We start from the raw sequence: 6,000 nt of genomic DNA on the forward strand, positions 1-6,000 counted from the left end.
GTTACGTCACTCGCGTTGTTATTAGAAGAGTGACATAGAACGTGTGATAGCTGAGATGATACAAAGGCTGAACGATTAGGAAATGTAAATAACAGAGCAGAGTATCAACGATCAGTGGAGCAACGTGAAACCGTGTTTATTAATTTAGCGGAGAGAAAGAGGACGAGAAGCATCGTGTGAGTTTCCTTAAACCTAACTCGCTCGCAAACGTCATGAAAGTAATGGCGAGATAATCAATAAATAACATTAAATATTGACGTAAATCCGCCTACCAAAGACAGATGTTTCAAGCTTCCTATACATATCTGCACTTCAAAAGCAAGCTACGTCAAATCCACTTGTGTATCTTTTTCGTCTTTATCGCCTGTCTTTAAATAACAAAGAATAATAAATCAAGCGCGCACGTTAAAATAAAAGCAAGGCACAAGTTTGCGATTCACTCGAGTCGATTCCTCATGCACGTGTTAGTACGCCGCACAAGCTCCAGCGTACCTTCGGAGTCTGTTCTTGAACGAGAAAGAAAAACGAGGTCAAGATACACGACTGCAATTACGTATAACGATGCTTCGATGTCACTTTATTGATGCTGTTATCTTAAAACGACGTGCCTGTAATACACGCTACACAATTGCGATACATGCTTTCAACCAGATCGTCATCCATTGTTGTTTGTCGTTAGTTAAGAGTTAGATCGAGAGGAAAGGAAACAGCGAAACGTTAACGCACGAAAAGACACTCGGAGCTCGTCTGGTCCGTTTTATAATAAATCTTAGTTTTAAGTGCAGCTTGTAAAAATAAAGTCTATTTTATCGTCTCGCGACGCACACACGCGCTATGTACATATTCAACATGTTTCCATAGACCGTCAACGCGGACAACGCTCACAAAAGTTCTCGACCACAGATTAGTGCTGTTAAATCAAATGCATAGTTAACAGAACCGAAGAAATAAACGATACATTGAACGCGCTCGATGATAACGAAACAGTCGTACCATGTTCCGGATAACCTACCTGGAAAACAATAGCTACCTTTTCTGAACAACCGTGCCAGACCACTTTGCGATCGGTTATCCAAGAGACAGTGCACACACAACCTTAATTTATAGGAACAACATATCGCTTGAACCGCAATGGCGTTATAAAGAGTCTGATCGCGATATTTCTCGACGAACGATCATTGTTGAAACATTTCAATTTACGTCTTCGGCACGCAGCCGTGTTCCTTCTTCAGGTGGTTGAGGAGGTTGAACTTCATGGGCATGATACTGTGGCAGAAGGGACACGTATACAACACCCTGCCGCACTCCTCTCTGACGTGTCGATTTAGAGCCATTCTCGACCTGTACATCCTCTTGCACTCGCAGCATTCGTGGAAACCTGAAAGGAAACGAGAAAGATACCATTAAGCACAACAACCCCGCCAAATTTCGCGATTCGTGAATAAGAATCTTTCGCCCAACGCCTTCGACAGTTTGGAAGTCTACGGGAATTAGGAGAATCCTCTGAAACAGTACATATACACACACATATCGTATTTCCGCAACGTTACGTTCCCCGCCAGAGTTTTATTATTTCTACGTTTTCACCTTTCCGTTTCGTCTATCGATACCTGTACAATCGAACGAGTAAAAAAGCACAACTTCTTTTAAAACGTTGACTGCCAAGCCCATTCCAAGATTTATTTAGAATTTCTTATAGATTATATTTTAACCCGATATTTACAGTTTGAATGGCGCGCCTTAAAAATGTCACCACTATGACGTGGCCGTCAACGTGTTAACTCGGAGTAAATAGAATTCGGTACAAACTTGTTCTTTATTCGTGCGAAAATATACAAGAAGCTCGAGCGTCGCGCAAGGTTCGTCAGGTCCTGACTCGGGTCTTCTAAACGGTTGGCTACGTTAAAAATTACGGTCTATAAAATCTTACACATAGCAGTCCATGAATGGTTCTTAACCGGAAGAATTCGTTGCGAGAAGTGAAGAAGCGTAAAGTTAATATCGAAAGGGTAGACTTTTCATTCGTTTCCTGGGCAGTCGTATAATTTCTCCGTCCATCGTAGAACCCAGGTAACTGTCTACTCTCCGCGAATTCGGACGGTGCACGACTCGCGTCCTAACGCGACAATCCTGGCCGTGCTTTACGCGCAAATGACGGATCAGGCTGTCCTTCAGGTTCATCTCGCGAGGACAATGAGGACAATGGTAGGGTTTCTTCCCGCACTCTTCGCGCTCGTGCCGCACCAAGCTCTTCCTCCATTTGAACGCTTTGCCGCAGGAACTGCAAGGATAGACCATGGCTGAAACACAGAAAATTCATCGTTCGTTATTAGGAATTCCATCGAATCAACCCGTGTCGTCTATTCCTCCTGCGATAGGACGGCGTTTCGTTGGGACGTTCGATCGAACGTGGTTTTCGATTGCCTGTTCGAACGATAAGAGGAGGTGGTTGCGAAACGAAAGCTTCTTTTCGCCTCTCGTCCAACAAATGACAGCCCCTTCGTTTCGTTTGCAAATACTCTTGCAGTGATTCTTTATTTTTGGCTTTACGAAAATACATGCATTTACGAGATTACTAGAGATTACGAGTTATGTTCAGGCGCGCGCGCCAATGAACGACGCTTTTCCTCTATCGTCTTCGCCTGTCGTTAACCCCCTGTAACCCAAGTTATATCTGACTTCTGAAAAAAGTATGCAAGAAGGTATCGATGATAGGAACAATCGATTATATAAAAATTTGTGATCGACGGTTGTTGTAAATAAGTTACTTAATGACAATGTAGGTGGTTCGGGTACAGAGGGTTAAATCCAAGCGGTAAAATCAGTTACGCATTTTACAAAACAACCAACGATTGGGATTTGTAACGCAATTACAATTTGACCAATCTGCTTCTAGTTTCGAGACGAGTCTTCGAATCGTACAACTGAATGAACCTGAGGATCACGCGATGAAACAAAGCATTGGGGGACGTTAATCGAGACCAGCGGCGCGAGAAGGATTTGCTAATGGATAATGCTTACGGCTAATTCATCAGCCGAGAAACCTTGCGTTCTACGTAACCTATAAAGTTAGCGCGAACTATGTTGCGAAAGAGTGACAGTAGGTATTTGTCGCTTGACGCGAACGATACGGTAGTTAGGAAAAGATTTTTAAGCATTACGCGCGATCAGTCCGTCGAGGTGTTCGCTAGCTTGCGAACACTTGATGTAGCAAGCGTAGCGTCGATTTAATAATAAAGCGCTCATCGTAAAGGAAATCAAAATTTGTCTGTCACAGGAATGGGCTTGAAACATCGAGGAACATCTCGAATACCGAATACCGAATGCGGGTGTTCAGCACGTAGGACGAGTACTGAACGTGCTAACACCTGTCTTCAAATTTATGACGAAAGATTTTTTAGAGGATGTGGGGGATCTGTCCAAAATTTTGCATCCAAAGTTCACCCATCCCTGCGCGCAGATTATTGTCCTGATGGAAAATAGACCGATGAGTCGTATTTTCGTCATCTTGGCCGCGCAGCAAGATAATTACGGGCATCGCCGCCGCAAGTTTCCTGCGCGAAGGAGGAAGTATTTAGTTAGATTCCGCGCGCTCCACCTTCCTCGCCTTTCTTCGTGTTCGTTTCGGAAAACCGTTCCTGTCTACCGTGGGAGGAACGTCCTGGGACTGGGTGGATTAGACACGAAGAAGCTGCGACGCGGATTAAGGCAACTCGATAGCGCGTTGGCTGCGGCGTTCACCTATCGCGTTCGATTGGTTCACGTGTTCGGCGAGGTGACCTTGAAGTGCTGCTCGGCCTGGTGAGCGTGAAGAATGAAAGCCTTGAACGCGGCGAACGGACAGAGCGGGCACTTGAACTGTGGCGGTTCGCACTTGTGCTTCAAGTAGTTGCTCCACATCTTGTAGAATTTGCTGCACATTGTGCACGTGTAGCCGAGAACCTGGTCGCCCATGTACATCTTCCGGTAGGCTGAAAACAGAGGGACCAAGTTAGACGCGAGCACGCGTTGAGCGCTAGTGATGAAAGAGGCTTGGCTTCCTCGACCAGCGAAACAGCTTCTTCTACGAAAAGCCTCGAGGGACTCTCTCTCGATTAACGTGCCGAAAGTTTTCTTTTTGCGCTATTTTTAACCCAGGTATGGCTACCTCTAAAATGATTTTACTGTAACCAGTTTGGGATCTCCAAAACAGCCCTCTGGAAGAACTGATATACTCGACGCGGAAACGGAGAATTAAAAATTACATTCGAGACAAACTTCCAACGCATTTCTAAATACTTCTGCGAGGTCTCAGCCGTACCTGGATTAATGGCAATTAATGCTACTCCATAACTGGAGTTGTGCGACAAGCTTGAAGCGATGGTTACCGTTCTCGACACGTTTTTCAGAGAAAAGAAAGCAGTCGGATCGGCAAGTTCACATTGGGATAATGGCACGAGGTTAGAAGGACGAGGACTCAGAGGTTCGTGAACTTAGAACGCAGTCCTGCGGAATTCGTTTATTAAAGAAACTAGCAGTGGCCGCTGCAGCTCAAGCATGATAAATCAAGAGTGGATTAAAACTCTTTTGCTTACGCAGTAGTGGTAAAAGTAACATTTTATATAAAACCCAATGCAATCTTCCGGATTTCAGGTATTTCCTCTTCGTCGGACGCTTCTCCTGTTCCTCGTAGCACTCGAGCCGCCATCCTTCGTTCTTGTATTATTTTCTTGATGTATTCCGTATACCTACGTACAATACTGCTTATTTTCGCGACGAAGAACTTTAACGCTGGGAGTTCGAGTGACACCGAGCGAAAGACGGTACTACCGCTACGAATATTCTTTATTTCGACAGGAATATTATACATTTATCGTGAATACTAATAGTCAGTCTGCGCGTAAAATAAATACTTTTAAGGACAAACCATAAATGCTCCCGAAGGAATGTTACCATTATCTTATGTGACTGTATCTGTAGATCGTTGTCAGAAGGTACGAAATGTACGAGGAAACATGAATAACAGAAGTACATTTGTAAAAAAAAAAAAAAAAACGTGTAGAAAACTTCTGTAATGCAGAAAATTGTTAATTGGCTTATCACAGACTTCCGCGGCAGCTTCAAGCATAGACTTCGACGCTCTAGAGTTTGTTCGAATACAACATTACATAAAATCGTCCCATTACACATACTTCGTATAATTTGATCCGTTCAACATCGCACTTTTTTTTTTTTTATTAATTACAGTTAAATCGAATTCCATAATCGTATATGGAGTACATTTAATTTATAGATTAATATGACAATAGGTAGTCTTCGTATACTTTCCCTTATTCTGCAATTACGTCAGAGTAACGAACTGTAACGCGAAGTAGAATGTGGGAACTCTTTTTGAAGGCGGGTATGTACTTCCGTTTGAACATTTTCCTGTTTCGAAAATTTGTCTAGGTCATCGCGACCTTGAAAACGCTACATCCCCACCTGCAAAAGAAAATTCCAAATTTTACTTTATTCGCGGGTCCGTCACTCCAATTCATCGCCATCAAGACGACGCCATCTTCCAGTTAACATTAGTTCAACGCGTGTCAGTCGTCGAGGATGCTTCAACGAACGTGCATCAATTGTTGTGGTGTCTCTTCTTGTGGTTATCCATACACCATTTGTGCGGACTTTTGTAAGGACACAACTCGCACGCGACCTTCGGCTTCGCGTTGATACACTCGAACTTCCGGTGCCGCCACAACGATCTGTGTACCGCGTACGCCTTGCCGCAGTCGATGCAAACGAATTTTCTTTCGCGCATATCCATAATGCCGCGTTGTTGGCGAAACTGTAGCCGCTGATCGTTTCTTCGGGCGAATCTGTTCGCCGTCTCGAACGCGTAGATGGTTTTGTAAGGCCACAAGAACTCTGAAACAATAACAAGTGGCTGGTTAATGCGAGCAACGATCGACGACGCGCGCTGCGAGATATTTTAGGTCTCTTCGATGGACACAAACACATGGCACAAGTAACAAATTC

At 44.0% G+C, this 6,000-nt stretch overlaps 1 long non-coding RNA gene across 1 annotated transcript; it reads right to left on the bottom strand.

Annotated features, from left to right (window-relative positions):
- Positions 1-111: 111 nt before the first annotated feature.
- On the bottom strand, positions 112-5,600 carry LOC128886228 (uncharacterized). Its single transcript, XR_008459786.1, has 2 exons — positions 1,931-5,600; positions 112-1,378 (listed from the first exon to the last, which is right to left on the bottom strand). It is a non-coding gene; the product is annotated as an uncharacterized LOC128886228 (long non-coding RNA).
- Positions 5,601-6,000: the final 400 nt, after the last annotated feature.

This window comes from Hylaeus anthracinus, unplaced genomic scaffold (genome assembly GCF_026225885.1).
Source record: "Hylaeus anthracinus isolate JK02 unplaced genomic scaffold, UHH_iyHylAnth1.0_haploid 11982, whole genome shotgun sequence".
Classification (NCBI taxonomy): Eukaryota; Metazoa; Arthropoda; class Insecta; order Hymenoptera; family Colletidae; genus Hylaeus; species Hylaeus anthracinus.